Source organism: Oncorhynchus mykiss, chromosome 5, assembly GCF_013265735.2.
Source record: "Oncorhynchus mykiss isolate Arlee chromosome 5, USDA_OmykA_1.1, whole genome shotgun sequence".
In the NCBI taxonomy this organism is placed as follows: domain Eukaryota; kingdom Metazoa; phylum Chordata; class Actinopteri; order Salmoniformes; family Salmonidae; genus Oncorhynchus; species Oncorhynchus mykiss.
Window position 1 is genome coordinate 8775134 of NC_048569.1, and position 16320 is coordinate 8791453.

General features: G+C 42.3%; 1 protein-coding gene across 2 annotated transcripts in view; it reads left to right on the forward strand.

Annotated features, from left to right (window-relative positions):
* Positions 1–16320, forward strand: part of cdc42se2 (CDC42 small effector 2) — a 73855-nt gene continuing 57535 nt past the window's right edge. The window contains exons 1-2 of one of the 2 annotated variants that reach the window (XM_036976701.1): positions 1–430; positions 13969–14062. The gene's annotated coding sequence lies outside the window, so the exon portion shown is untranslated. The remainder of the gene's footprint in view (positions 431–13968; positions 14063–16320) is intronic. The other variant, XM_036976700.1, reaches the window with a different exon arrangement.

Sequence of the window (16320 nt, forward strand, 5' to 3'; positions counted from 1 at the left end):
AAGCAGTTTTCATACTGTACTGTCTTTGATGTAATGCATTTAGAACTACAGTGCCTGTGCATTTGTCAGGAGTGGAACTGCTATTGACTACTACAATATAGCACTAGGGGGCGCTGTTTGGGCGTACAATACTTTTCCTAGAGATTTCCAGTGGGAGTGTTCTTATGTCAACCCCTCTCCCGCCTGATACCGACGGATTTCTCCCTATTCAATTCGGATAGTGTGTAGCTAGTAGTAGTAAGAAGGTTACGTTCATGGTTTTTAACTTAAAATCTTCAAAACATCGCCCGTGAAAACGGTACCGGTGTTATTCTGCGAATAAATCACTGCACGCTCGCGGAGGTTCCTTTGCACAGGTGAAACAACCATTTTCCGCATTGGTGGAGGATTGCATTGGGATATCATCAGCTGAACGGGTCGATTGATATTGGTAAGATTGCGGTTCGTTCTACCTTGATGAAAGCTTATCCAACGTTACGTCTAGGATATATGCCTGAAGAATATAGCATTGTTCGTGTTTTGGGAGTGGAAGGGAAAAGCATTGAATGACCCAGTGTTATTTGAAATCATTTATTCCTCATCTGAATTCGTGCTGTCAAGGAAATTACTCACTGAATGCTGAAAGCTGAAAGCGTACAAAAAGTAAACCAGTACTAGAGCAAGCTATTCAGTTGCGGGGAACACCTGCAATTTTGACGTCCCTACTAGTGAGCTACTTATTCCTGTGTATCTGTTGTAGACTAACTAGCTAGATCTCCAATGTGTACACCATGGTATCTAGCTAACATATTATAACAGGCTAATGTGATGCTCCATTAGCCGTTACAGGATAGGTACTGTTTGGTGTAGCACAGATCATTTAATTTGAGGATACAACTGTCTTCGTTCTCGATTCGGACAAACATGTATAATCTGACATGTCCAGTTGCAGGTGGTTCATTTGAATTGATAAAATACTCATTTTGTTAAAAATAATTGTTTTGCGCCATAAAGTAATCCAACAATGTGTACACCACCATCTTGTCTATTTCAAATATTCTCTCAATGATCGAGACCGGTGTGCAGCACTTTGGGATGGACCCACCTGTCTCCATCAATGAGAGAAGATTTGAAATGGACAACATGGTGGCGAACACATTGTTGGATTACTTCATGGAGCGAAACATGTATTTATTTTAATAACGGTGCATTTTCTAAATTCAAACGAACCACCTTCAACAGGACACAGACATTTTAGAAGGTACATATTTGGCCGAATCGAGAACGAAGATAATTTTCAACCAGCCTTAACCTGGCGAGACTATCTGTTCTGCTCCAAAAAGTAGAGATGTCTTTCCTGTAATGGCTATTGGAGCGTCACATTAGCCCATTACGTTCTACTAGCGGTTTTGACAGGTGGCTCTTTAATCTGAACACCAATTTACATACATGGTACATATGGCTAAATACATTTTACATGGTGCTATAGCATAGGGACAGCAGTATGATCAAATATAGCTATTGTTTTATCTCAACAATAGTCGGTGTCAGGGAATTTTCTGCTTGCAACTAATGGATGATGCAATCCGTTTTCCGTTTACAAACTGTGAAAATTCAGAATGCTGGAGTGTATTCTGTGATTCCACCTGTTCCAAGGATGATGATGGCCAGTCTTGTAACCATACAGTAAGCCTACATTATGGGACAATAGTTTGTGATCTATGCAAATATTTCACAAGCAAAACAATGCATTTTTATTTGACACAAAATGTTGTGGTTAGGTGACAGAAATACAATGAGTCATTGCGCCTCTTATAGTCACCACAATGGAACCGTTCTGTAGAAACTGTAGCCTATAATCCCTCTCTACCTTCAATTATGCTGGTAGGGTAGGGCATAATTGGATCCTACTTTAGCTACCCTCCCTGCAACAGGCTAGTGTAGGCCTACACATGGGAGTCAAATGGAAGGCAAACTGCCAAATTGTGCTTGACTGGTACTGTGAGAACTTGCCTACATGAAACACCACTGAGGTATTAGGTGGAAATTGGTGGTGGAAGGACATTTAAAACTGGCACACTCAAGAATTTAGAACAAGGAATTTAGATCATTTTTTTTTTTTTATGGATCAGAAAGGGGCTTAGGCGGTGGGTGTGGCAATAGATGCGGTCGACCTATCATGGCACCTGAATTTTACAGCTCCCCCATCTTGGCGGTGTAGAGAAATGTTTTGTATTTTTAAGCCAATTTCCTGTAATTCTACATATTCTGCCATGGAGCTCAGAGAATTTAGCCGTTTTAATGCCAATTTGATGCATCTTTCTATGGCGAATGCTGTGTTCTTTTGCTCAAACAATCAATACAGCTAAATTAGTATTATTATTTTCAATTCTCCCTGTAACTTTTATTTTGGTGATTGTTCATAGTCCTAATGGGTCCATTTTATTCAAAAAGTTTGCACACAACTACTCAGTCAAGGGTCTTTCTTAATTTGTACTTTTTTTCTACATTGTAGAACAATAGTTAAAACATTAAAACTATGAAATGACACACGTAGTAACCAAAAAAGTGTTAAACAAAGCAACATATATTTTATTTTAGATTCTTGAAAATAGCCACCCTTTTCCTTGATGACAGCTTTGCACACTCTTGTCATTCTCTCAACCAGCTTCACCTGGAATACTTTTCCAATAGTCTTGAAGGAGTTCCCAAATATACTGAGCACTTGTTGGCTGCTTTTCCTTCAATCTGCGGTCCAACTCATGGGGCGGCAGGTAGCCTCGTGGTTAGAGCGTTGGGCCAGTAACCGAAATGTTGCTAGATCGAATCCTCGTGCTGACAAGGTAAAAATCTGTCATTCTGCCCCTGAACAAGGCAGTTAACCCACAGTTACTAGGCTGTCATTGTAAATAAGAATTTGTTCTTAACTGACTTGCCTACTTAAATAAAGGTTCAATTTTAAAAAATGAATCCCAAACCATCTCAATTAGGTTCAGATCGTGTGATTGTGGAGGCCAAGTCATCTGATGCCTCACTCCATCACTCTCCTTGGTCAAATAGCCTTTACACAGCATGGAGGTGTTTGGTCATTGTCCTGTTGAAAACACATGCTAGTCCCACTAAGCGCAAACCAGATGGGATGGCGTAACCAGCATTCTGCAGAGATTGTGTGCCTTTAATTCTAAATAAATCACAGTGTCACCAGCAAAGCACCATCACACCTCCATGCTTCATGATGCGAACCACACGTGCGGAGATCATTCGTTCATGTACTCTGTGTCTCACAAAGACATGGTGGTTGGAACCAAAAATCTCAAATTTGGACTCATCAGACCAATTGACACATTTCTTCCTGTCTAATGTCCATTGCTCGTGTTTCTTGTCCCAGGCAAGTCTCTTCTTATTATTGGTGTCCTTTAGTTCTTATTATTGGTGTCCTTTAGTAGTGCTGTCTTTGCAGAAATTCGACCATGAAGGCCTGAGTCTCCTCTGAACAGTTGATGTTTAAATGTGTCTGTTACTTGAACTCTGTGAAGCATTTATTTGGGCAGCAATCTTAGGTACAGTTAACTCTAATGAACTTATCCTCTGCATCAGAAGTAACTCTGGGACTTCCTTTCCTGTGGCGGTCCTCATGAGAGCCAGTTTCATCAGAAACTTTCAAAGTTCTTAATTTTCCGCATTGACTGACGCTCATGTCAAAGTATTGATGGACTGTCCTTTCTCTTTGCTTATTTGAGTTGTTCTTGCCATAATATGGACTTGGTCTTTTACCAAATAGGGCCATCTTCTGTATATCACCCCTACCTTGTCACAACACAACTGATTGACGCAAATGCATTAAAAAGGAAAGAAATTCCACAAATTAACTCTACTTTTGACTGGTACTGTGTGTGTTATATATATATATATATATATATATATAACACACAGTTGAAGTCGGAAGTTTACATACACCTTAGCCAAATACATTTAAACTCCGTTTTTCACCATTCAACATTTAATCCAAGTAAAAATTCCCTGTTTTAGGTTAGTTACGATCACCACTTTATTTTAAGAATGTGAAATGTCACAATAATAGAGAGAGAAGGATTTTTTTATAATCTTTTATTTCTTTCATCACATTCCCAGTGGGTCAGAAGTTTACATACCCAATTAGTATTTGTTAGCATTGCCTTTAAATTGTCGAACTTTGGGTCAAACGTTTTGGGTAGCCTTCTACAAGCTTCCCACAATGAGTTGGGTGAATTTTGGCCCATTCCTCCTGACAGAGCTGGTGTAACTGAGTCAGGGTTGTAAGACCTCCTTGTTCGCATACACTTTTTTTTTTTTTTTTTTACCTCTTCAGTGGCCACAATCTCAATAGTGAAATCACTGTATGTCCTCCGGTGTAGGGCAGGTTCTAGGTGAGGCAGGGACTCGAACAGGCAGGGACTCGAACAGATAGGGACTCGAACAGGCAGGGACTCGAACAGGCAGGGACTCGAACAGGCAGGGACTCGAACCTTGGACCCAGTGCAGTAAATATATGAAGGTAGTCCTGTACATTAGGGGGGTATCTGGGGTTCATGTCCTCTCTAATGGCAGCCTTGACATCTCTAGTGATGGTGCTGTCTTCCTCACTTGGGTCAATGGATTGTAGAATCCTTGTTTTCAGAGGTAGGATCATGGACACAGACAGTGCAGTTTCAGTGCTCAATAGGGTTGTAACCGTTTTGAGGGGTTTGAGCACCTGGAGGACCTCCTCTGCCACTTTCACGTCATCATCAGACAAGATGATGATGTCTTTGTTTTTTCAGAGTTCCATCTTGTTGTGACATCGTGTATGAGCTTGTGGGTCGGTAGCTGTTACACTTCCTGCTTGGTCTTAAGCACATGAACGGCTGTTGTGCTCCGGTGGAAAAAGGAAACCACCTCCCTGGTCCTCCCAAGGAGGACCACATGTGCAAAGCAAGCTATCTGTGGCCCCAGTTCAGCCTCTATCACTGCATTTACTTGGTTCTTGGCATTATCTGTGGTGGTTGGGATATTGCTATTGGGCCTCTCTAGCTTCCACTCTGCTACTGCTCATAGCAGTACCTGTGGCAGATTTGTGACTATGAGGAGGGCGTGTCTATAGTAGAGGTCGACCGATTATGATTTTTCAACGCCGATACCGATTAATCGTCCGATATCTTTATTTTATTTGTAATAATGACAATTACAACAATACTGAATGAACACTTATTTTAACTTAATATAATACATAAATAAAATAAATTTAGCCTCAAATAAATAATGAAACGTGTTCAATTTGGTTTAAATAATGCAAAAACAAAGTGTTGGAGAAGAAAATAAAAGTGCAATATGTGCCATGTAAGAAAGCTAACGTTTAAGTTCCTTGCTCAGAGCATGAGAACATATGAAAGCTGGTGGTTCCTTTTAGTGAGCAGTCAGTCATGTAGCTTTCCGTTACCCTGGAGGTCCACTCCTCTGTGGTGTAGTGAGCAGTCACAGTCATGTAGCTTTCCGTTACCCTGGAGGTCCACTCCTCTGTGGTGTAGTGAGCAGTCACAGTCACGTAACTTTCCGTTACCCTGGAGGTCCACTCCTCTGTGGTGTAGTGAGCAGTCACAGTCATGTAACTTTCCGTTACCCTGGAGGTCCAGCCGTCTGTGGTGAGGGTAACAGAGGATGCCTTGGATAATTCGTAGACAATTTTTGATATTTTCCTGTTCATAAAGATCTGGATCGATCTTCACACTGAAGTGGGTGCGCCAGGGGATTTTGTAGCGTGGCTCATGCACTTTCACCATATGTTTAAACCCTTTAGTTTTCCACTACAGAGTATGGCCTCGTGTCTGCAGTGATAAACATCCCAATAGATCTGGTGATGACTTCAGCCTGGTCTGATTCTGCAGCAAAGGGCTGTTTAAATGTTGTCTCTTGGCTGAGTTGGCTCCTGTCACTGACACACCAGGGTGATGATGCTTTAAAAATGTGTGGCCACGCTCAATGTATTTCCACAATTCTGTGGCTCAATGCCTACACACCGTAATGGTGCTCTCCCACCACCCTTCTCCTGTCATCATATTTGTCAGGGAAGCCAAAATGCTCCCCTACATGAGACTTAAATAAAGCGGGAGGCTTTTCCAGATCGTCAGCTCCTCCCACTAGCCACTGCTCTTTTCTTCTTCTCTGCTTTTTACAACGCGAGCATCCAGGATTTGATTCGTTGGAATTCAACATGCTCCGTTCACGTGAACAGTACACACAACTGCTTAAAAAATAATAATAATCAAATCAACCTTCAGAGTAAAACACAGCACGCATCGGTCTTAGATTTAGGGAATTATTACTTTAAAGTAACCGCGGCAGTAAAACTGCATTTCACACTGTGATTTGTTCACATGCGTGTCGAACCGTGGTGGGTGATCCGTACGGATCAACTACGTTCTGTTACACCACAACCCCATATCATATTTATCCTGCAATGCTGTGTTGTCGAATCTTGTTTCTCAGCTCTCTCTCAATCAGCTGTGGTCCACAACACACACACACACACACACAAACCCCTTGCCCGCCCCTCTTGTTTCAAGCATTGTGTTTATCGAAGACCCTCAGCTCTGTTTTTCTTTGGGGTTCTTTTGAGCCAGACACTGGCACTGCTAAAGAGAATCGGAGGAATCTGGCTAAAGTAATTTATTGGTTGGTTGTGTATGTGGCAGATGCCTCATGGTTCGCTGATCCCAATGAGTGAGGGTACAAGTAGGCCTACCCTCACTCCTGGTACACGTAGGCCTACCCTCGCTCCTGGTACACGTAGGCCCACCCTCGCTCCTGGTACACGTAGGCCCACCCTCGCTCCTGGTACACGTAGGCCCACCCTCGCTCCTGGTACACGTAGGCCCACCCTCGCTCCTGGTACACGTAGGCCCACCCTCGCTCCTCGTAGTCCTACCCTCACTGGATGCCCCTATGATGACCAGTACACTAATCAGACCAGGGTTGGCCTGGCTGTCCTGCACTTTGCAGTGCTTACCCCCTGACCTGTTTGAATGTTTTACATACCCTATACCCATTTGATTCTTAAAGAATATAACTTATAAATACCTCCTGTTCTCAGTTCAGGTTCAGCCATGCGTCCTCCGAAAAACACGACCCAGCCAAGCCTGGAAGTCTGGCTTCTTAACCCAGAAGCCAGCTGCCATAATGTGTCGGAGGAAACAACATCGTCCAGCTGGCGACCAAAGTCAGCTTGCAGGCGCCCGGCCCGCCACAAGTTGCTAGAGGGACAAGGAAATCACGGCTGGCCAAACCCTCCCCTAAACCGGATGACGCTGGGCCAATTGTGCACCGCCTCATGGGTCTCCCGGTCACAGCCGGCTGCATGACAGCCTGGGATCGAACCTGGATCTGTAGTGACACTTAAAACACTGCAATGCAGTGCTTTAGACTTTTGTGCCACTCGGGAGGCCAAACAAAGTAAATGTAAACAAACACTGTATATAGCCTGAAAACATGGTTAAAACTATATTTTTGATGGTCATTCCTTGCATCCATAGCTGATTTTGAGTGGTTACATTTCTCTAGGCCCAGCCCTCAGCTTTAAAAACAAAAACAGAAGAGGTGAGGTGACCACTTTGTTTCAATTAAGGATTCTAGCTTTTAACGAGTAGGCTAATATATTAATAAATAAATGAAGGTAGCCTTGCAGTCAGAGGCGAGCCAGCAACTGGAGGGTTGCCAGTTCAAGTCCCGGGAAAAATCTATCAGTGAGCTGGCAACCGGAGGGCTACTACCAGTATCAAATTCTAGATGCCATTGCCTGCCATTGTGTCCTTGAGCAAGGAACTTAACTCCCCACAACAAGGGCTCCCCGGGCACCCAATGTGGCAGCCCTCTGCCCCTCCAAAACTTGTTTTATGTATGTGTGTCTTTTGGAGGGATTGGGTTAAAAGCGGAAGTCACATTTCGGTTGGACCTTGATCAACAAAGTGATCACAATCTATTAAATGTTATTTTGGCTTTGTAAAAAAAACATTTACCCCCAATGGACCATTTTATAATTTCTTCTCATGACGACGCCTGCTCTTGCTGGAGTTTCATTACATTTTTTTTCTGTCAGAATAAAAGTTGGAGTGGTTAATGAATAACATTCTCTTGTAGTTTCTTTCCTCTCCGAGTACTTTGAGAAAAGCGGTGTAAAACCTACATTTGTCATGTCAATGGTGGGAACTCTTTACTAGACCACATCCACTGCATTGGCTGAAGACTTATTATGTTGTGCTTCTGAAAAAAACATACAACATGGAAAATGTTTGACTACGCATAAAATGCAACCTAGTTTTACTAACACTGTTGCCTTTCCCCAGATGCTTTACTTGCTGAGTCTTGACATGTTAAGTGGTTTGAGACTGACTGAGGCTGTGACCTCAAATCTAGACAAAACACTCTTCTGGCATGCTCATGATCCATGCACTTAACCTAACAGAGAACCACAGGGGTTTGGAGAAACCCAGAAAGCCCGCTATAACGGAAAATGATGTCCTGCAAGGGGGTATGTCGTTGATCAACCCCCATTAAAAAAAAAAAAAAAATTCAAGACATTTTATTTGTTTTATTTACAATGACGGCCTACTCCGGCCAAACCTGGACTATTCTGGGCCAATTGCGCGCCGCCCCATGGGACTCCCAATCACGGTCGGATGTGATACAGCCTGGATTCGAACCAGGGACTGCCTCTTGCACAAAGATGCAGTGCTTTCGACTGCTGCCCCACACGGGGACGCCCAATGGAAATGGAGGCATTACCTCTTAAGTAAAGGCATGCGAAATGATAGTCTCCTTTTTGTCATCCCTGAACCACTTTAGGGGCCCTATCTGACAATCCCCCTACATCGCTTACAGCTGGCGTCTGACTGAGGAATGATAAAACACCCTCCGTAGTCGTCCCTGCTTTGCACATTCAGACCTGTCCTATATTTGCTATCTGTAATATCAAGGGAACAAGCCGTACTTAACAAACTGAGAGCGGGTGATTTAACAGCCAAGAGAAGAAGTTGCAAACCTATAGCATGACGTAACTACATCAACGATGAACAAACTCTCTAATCGAGTGAAGACTCCATTCTTCCAGTAGTGCTGCAGGGCATATTCTACCAATGCAGCTGTATATAACCCAACGCCGGCTGAAGTAGGTGTCCTTGTGCAGTTGCCACAAATTGAAACTTAGGCCTACTGCTCTACTGCCCTCCCAAACGAAATTCCCAAAGAAGTCCACATTTTTAAAGCATTATGATAGCTGGTTATGCCTATGAACAAGCTCGTCTGAACGTATTTTGTGACATCTGGATTCACTGGGGCTCATGCAGCCAAGTAGTACAACGTCTGCATGCGAACAGGGTGAGCTTCCTTGTGTAACACAGTTTTACATCATATCTGTGTAGAACCTGAAAGATTTAAAAGCTCATGAATGAATTGTTTCCTTAGCCAACGCCTGAGCGCTGCTGTCAGTTTACCTAATTGTGATTTCAATCCAGAAGATCATTTTGGGTTATGAATCAGTGTCAACTCATGTGTGGGCCTGACTTGTAATTGCACCAGTGCAGTAATGATTGGGCACATTCAGAAAGAGAGTGAGCAAATGAATGAAGTTTTTTTCATTTCCCGCTTATAAATAAGTGCCTTGGCCCTCAGTTCAGTATCCATAGCAACTACTCTGCTTAGTGACAAGACATGTCGAGTCACATGGGCTCTCTGTATGGAGGGCTGTCTGTATTAGAGGTCGACCGCTTATGATTTTTCAACGCCGATACCGATTTATTGGAGGACCAAAAAAGCTGATACCGATTAATCGGCCACATTTTTTAGATATTTTTAAAAATTGTATTTATTATTATTATTTTTAAATGTATTTTTATTTATTTATAATAATGACAATTACAACAATACAGAATGAACACTTTTAACTTAATATAATACATCAATAAAATCAATTTAGTCTCAAATAAATAATGAAACATGTTCAATTTGGTTTAAATAATGCAAAAACAAAGTGTTGGAGAAGAAAGTAAAAGTGCAATATGTGCCATGTAAGAAAGCTAACGTTTCAGTTCCTTGCTCAGAACATGAGAACATATGAAAGCTGGTGGTTCCTTTTAACATGAGTCTTCAATATTCCCAGGTAAGAAGTTTTAGGTTGTATAATTCCTATAATAACTACGACTATTTCCCTCTGTACCATTTGTATTTCATTAACCTTTAACTATTGGATGTTCTTATAGGCACTTTAGTATTGCCAGTGGAACAGTATAGCTTCCATCCCTCTCCCTGTTCCTGGGCTCGAACCAGGAACACAACGACAACAGCCACCCTCGAAGCAGCGTTACCCATGCAGAGCAAGGGGAACAACCACTCCAAGGCTCAGAGCGAGTGACGTTTGAAACACTATTAGCGGCGCGCTAACTAGCTAGCCATTTCACATCGGTTACACCAGCTTCATCTCGGGAGTTGATAGGCTTGAAGTCATAAACAGCACAATGCTTGACACACAATGAAGAGCTGCTGGCAAAACGCGCCTGCTTCTGCCTACCACCACTCAGTCAGATACTTAGATACTTGTATGCTCAGTCAGATTATATGCAACACAGGACACGCTAGATAATATCTAGTAATTTCATCAACCATGTGTAGTTAACTAGTGATTATGATTGATTGTTTTTTATAAGATACGTTTAACTAGATAGCAACTTACCTTGGCTTACTGCATGCGCATAACAGGCAGTCAGTCTCCTTGTGGAGTGCAACGAGAGAGAGGCAGGTCGTATTTGCGTTGGACTAGGTAACTGTAAGGTTGCAACATTGGATCCCCCTTAGCTGACAAGGTGAAAATCTGTTGTTCTGCACCTGAACGAGGCAGTTAACCCACCGTTCCTAGGCCGTCATTGAAAATAAGAATGTGTTCTTAACTGACTTACCTAGTTAAATAAAATAAAAAAAAAGCAAAATCGGTTGTTCGATTTTCCGATTGTTATGAAAACTTGAAATCAGCCCTAATTAATGGGCCATTCCGATGAATCGGTCGACCTCTGGTCTGTATGGAGGGCTGTCTAAACATGGTGGTCGACCTCTGGTCTGTATGGAGGGCTGTCTAAACATGGTGGTGTTGTCTGTCTGTCTGTAGGAAAACGTTTATACTCTGTGTGCTCCAGCTTTTCTACCTGTGAACATTTACCGTTGTGATAATTAGCCCCTGAAGTTTGGCTGAATTGGTGCCAGGCATTTCCATGTAAAAGGACCCATGAGCACCAACGTGTGAAGTTTTATAGGAGCATGTCAAATTGGGTGTCAAATGAAAGGTAAGACTCTCCTTTTTTTTTTTTTTTTTAATTACGGTTTTTCATCTTTATAAATTGGGCGTAAGTTAAAGGATTTGATTTCTGCGTAAATGGATGGAAAAGGGGGTCTGAGAAAACATCTACCAGAAAGTCTTAAAAGGCTTCATAAATACATCAACACAATAATGTTGACGTGATGAACCCTGCCAACTAATATCAACAAGTATATTTATACTGAACAACAAAAAAAAAGTGTAAGGTCCCATGTTTCATGAGCTCAAATAAAAGATCCCATACATTTTCTATGTGCACAAATTTGTTTACATCCCTGTTTTAGTGAGCTTTTCTCCTTTTCAATATAATCCATCCAGGTGACAGTTGTGGCATATCAAGAATCTGATTAAACAGCATGATCATTACACAGGTGCACCTTGTGCTGGGGGACAATAAAAGACCACTCTAAATGTGCAGTTGTATCACACATGACAATGGCACAGATGTCTCATGTTTTGAGGTAGCATGCAATTGGCATGCTGACTGCAGGAATGTCCACCAGAGCTGGTGACAAATAATTGAGTGATTATTTCTCTACCATAAGCCGCCTCCAACGTTGTTCTGGAGAATTTGGCAGTACGTCCAACTGGCCTCATAACCACAGACCACGTGTAACCACGCCAGCCTAGGACATCCACATCAGGCTTCTTCACCTGCGGGATTGTCTGAGACCAGCCACCTGGACAGCTGATGAAACTGGGTTTTCACAACCAAAGAATTTCACGATAATGCATGGCACCATGTTGCAAGGATCTGTATACAATTCCTGGAAGCTGAAAATGTCCCGGTTCCCTGCATACTCATCAGACATGTCATCCATTAGCACGTTTGGGATGCTCTGGATCGACATGTACAACAGTGTGTTCCAGTTCCCACCAATATCCAGCAACTTCGCCATTGAAGAGGAATGGGACAACATGTCACAATCAATAGCATGATCAACTCTATGTGAAAGAGATGTCGTAGCTGACACACCATTCTTTCTGCAGACCTGTTTAAATCTTAATGTGGAGAAGATATTCAAGTTTTTGGAAAACGTGGTTGCATAAAAACCTGAGAAATTCTGTAACATGTTTGCATCTGCACAGTTCAACTAAATTCGTTTTTGTATTTTTTGTTTGTTTGTGGAAATGGTTAAAAGTAGTCGTTGTCCTTTATAGTTGTATGGTTTGTTAAACTTTTGAAATCGGTTCCTTTTTTTTCTTTTTTTTTGCATACATTTTTAAAGTGAGTCGACACGTAATTCCGTTTACCGTGGACTTGCCCTGCCCTAAATTTGGGTGGCAGTTATCAGTGCTTTTGCTCACACGTGGCATCCAAAACCAAAGCACATCCCTTCACAGGCTCTGTTATCTGCTCAGTGGTCAAGCCCAGTCTCCTTCCACACACCAGCATGGCTGTAAACTGTAATCAGCAGAGGCACTGGTGTGTTACAGCATCACAAGGGTTATCTGTTGCTTATACTACTTATCACCACCCTGTCAGTTGGTGGTTGGATCTGGGCTGCATGGACATTTTTAAAAAATATTATACTGGACATGCACACTGGACACAGGAAGTACTCTACTACATTTCTATAGAATATATGCCTGGATGGGATCTGGCAGTGACCAATGGAAATGCCTATAGCCCTGAATGCAACCTTGAGCAAAACCGTGCTGACGCTAATTCTGAGTTAACGCAGTAGACATCAGAAAGCTAGCACTGGGGAATCTAGCTCTTTCACCCTGGAGAGAGAGACGGCTGATATTTAAGTCTTCCTCTTTATTGCTGCCTACTTGCCCTTTCGCTGAAGGTCACGTAATTAGCAGACGTTTGTCTCGACCTTAGATTTACACTACAGCAGTTGAAGCAAAAGCTTTGAGGCTTGTCTGAATTCAGTTCAACTGCATAGGGAGTAGTCATCGGCATTGTTACGCTATTGTTGGATTGGTATTGATCATAAGGATCCGAGACTAATCTGTAATGCGAGATCCGTGTAAATTAGCTTCTGTAGAGCAGTCTGAGCCTCTGTTTTTTGAAGCTGATTCTTTAAGATATGTTATGCCGTATGCACTCAACTTTAAAAATGCATTTAAAAAAAAAAAAACAATCAAACTTCGGTCAATTGCAAAAATCACTGCGGTACGACTTTTGTAATTGATGTGTACTATGTCATAAATGAGATGTGCTCAAATATTTTCTAATGTATGTTTTTTGGAATTGCAGAACCCATTCATTGAAAGACGGCTAGTGACTGGATCACTAGCCACTTTAAACAATGACACTTTTATGTTTACATACCCTACATTACTCATCTCATATGTGTATATACTGTACTCAATACCATCTACTGCATCTTGCCTATGCCGTTCTGTACCATCACTCATTCATATCTTTATGTACATATTCTTTATACTTTACACGTGTCTGTGTGTGTGTGTGTGTGTGTATAAGGTAGTTGTTGTGGAATTGTTAGGTTAGATTACTCGTTGGTTATTACTGCATTGTCGGAACTAGAAGCACAAGCATTTCGCTACACTCGCATTAACATCTGCTAACCATTTGGCAAATAAAATTTGCTTTGTAAGCCCTTTCTCATGTCAATGTCTGAATTGTCTTTGCTTCCATTGCTTAGGCTGGTAGAAGCAGTAAACCACAAACCAACCTTTCCGGCCAGTACCAAGTCCAAAGACAAATCCACACAGAACTGGTCTTAACCCCTCAAACAGGTCAGAAAGGGGACTAATTGGGGGTTTGGGGGTCTGAGTCTGTTAGGAATGCAGTAATGCAGCCTAGAGGAGAATTATGGGTATTTTAAAAGATGCATTCACATGTACAGGTGGAACTGCAACTCCAAAAATGTTGAATAGTAGTTATTTGTTTGTATATTTTGAAATAAGTTCAATCATTTTCGAGCACATATTATTATTATTATTTTTGTTCAGATGTGAATGGGTGTGTGAAATGAATAATATGAAATGTCTTGCCAAGAGCTTCAGGCCCAGGGACACGCCTCGAAGCTAATGCTTTACACAAGTCATCCCCTGCCATATCGTTTGTCTTCCTTACTATTATAATTCAACAATAAGGCCAGAGGGGGTGTGGTAAATGGCCAATATACACTACATGGCCAAAAGTATCTGGACATCCCTTCAAATTAGTAGATTCTGCTATTTCAGCCACACCCAATGCTGACAGGTGTATAAAATCGAGCACACAGCCAAACAATCTCCATAGATAAATATTGGCAGTAGAGTGGCCTTACTGAAGAGCTCAGTAACTTTCAACGTGACATTGTCCCAGGATGCCACCTTTACAACATGTCAAATTGCAGCCCTGCTACACCTGCCCCGGTCAACAGTAAGTGCTGTTATTGTGAAGTGGAAACATCTAGGAGCAACAACGGCTCAGCCTCAAAGTGGTAGACCACACAAGCTCACAGAACGGGACTGGAGAGTGCTGAAGCACGTAAAAATATTCTGTCTTCGGTTGCAACAGTCACTACCGAGTTCCGAACTTCCTCTGAAAGCAACGTCAGCACAATAACTGTTCGTCTGGAGCTTCATGAAATGGATTTCCATGGACGCACACAAGCCTAACATGCTGACCAGACCGCACGTTGATATTGTCCACCCACACCAGACGTGATCAGGACACGCAGGTTGAAATATCATCGCAAACTCTGAACCAACTATATAAATTTGGTCACAGATCAAAAAGCATTCAACATTTATGGCAATTTAGCTAGCTAGCTTGCTGTTGCTAGCTAATTTGTCCTGGGATATAAACATTGTTGGACTTTATGTGGCGGTTGGCAACCAACTTTAAGATGCACTACCAACTGGAGTGTGAACCTCACGTCATCTTTCAATCACCTATGTGGGTATATGCTCCTAAAAACCAATGAGGAGATGGTACGTGGGTATATGCTCCTAAAAACCAATGAGGAGATGGTACGTGGGTATATGCTCCTAAAAACCAATGAGGAGTTGGTACGTGGGTAGCGTTACACATAGAACCAAGTTCTATTTTAGCGCCTGGCTACCCATCTCATTGGTTTTTAGGAGCATATACACGTGGCTGTTTTTCATGGTTCGGGCTTGGCCCTTAGTTCCAGTGAAGGAAAATCTTTACGCTACAGCATACAATGATATTCTAGACAATTCTGTGCTTCTGACTTTGTGGCAACAGTCTGGGGAGTGCCATTTCCTGTTTCAGTATGACCGTGCACAAAGTGCGGTCCATACAGAAATGGTTTGTCGATTGGTGTGGAAGAACTTGACTGGCCTGACCTCAACCCCATTGAACACCTTTGGGATGAATTGGAACACCGATTGCGAGCCAGGCCTAATCACCCAACATCAGTGCCTGACCTCACTAATACTCTTGTAGCTGAATGGAAGCAAGTCCCCTCAGCAATGTTCCAACTTCTAGTAGAAAGCCTTCCCGGAAGAGTGGAGGCTGTTATCGCAGCGAAGGGGGGACCAAGTCCATATTAACGCCTATGATTTTGGAATGAGATGTTTGACGAGCAGATCTCCACATATTTTGTCCATGTAGTGTACCATGGCTAAGGGCTGTTCTTAACGCAACGCTGAGTGCCTGGATATAGCCCTTAGCTGTGGTATGTTGACCATATACCACAACCCCCCCACCCCAAGGTGCCTTTACAGCTTTTATAAACTGGTTACCATTGTAATTTGAGCACTAAATATAAATGTTTTGTCATACCCGTAGTATACAGTCTTACATACCACTAATGCCAATCAACATTCGTTGCTCGAACGACCCAGTTTCTAATTAATATCAATCCATTAATCATGAAGACCCTTTTTAAGTCATCCAGGCCCTACCTCTAGTTTTACCTTGTTCAACTTGAGGTTTTTGTTATTCCAACACGCGCACACAGTGTAGGCTTACATTTTCCCCTGAGAGCATTGTACTGCTAAGCAGTGTGTTTGTAGTCAACACTGCAGGATGCTCAGTA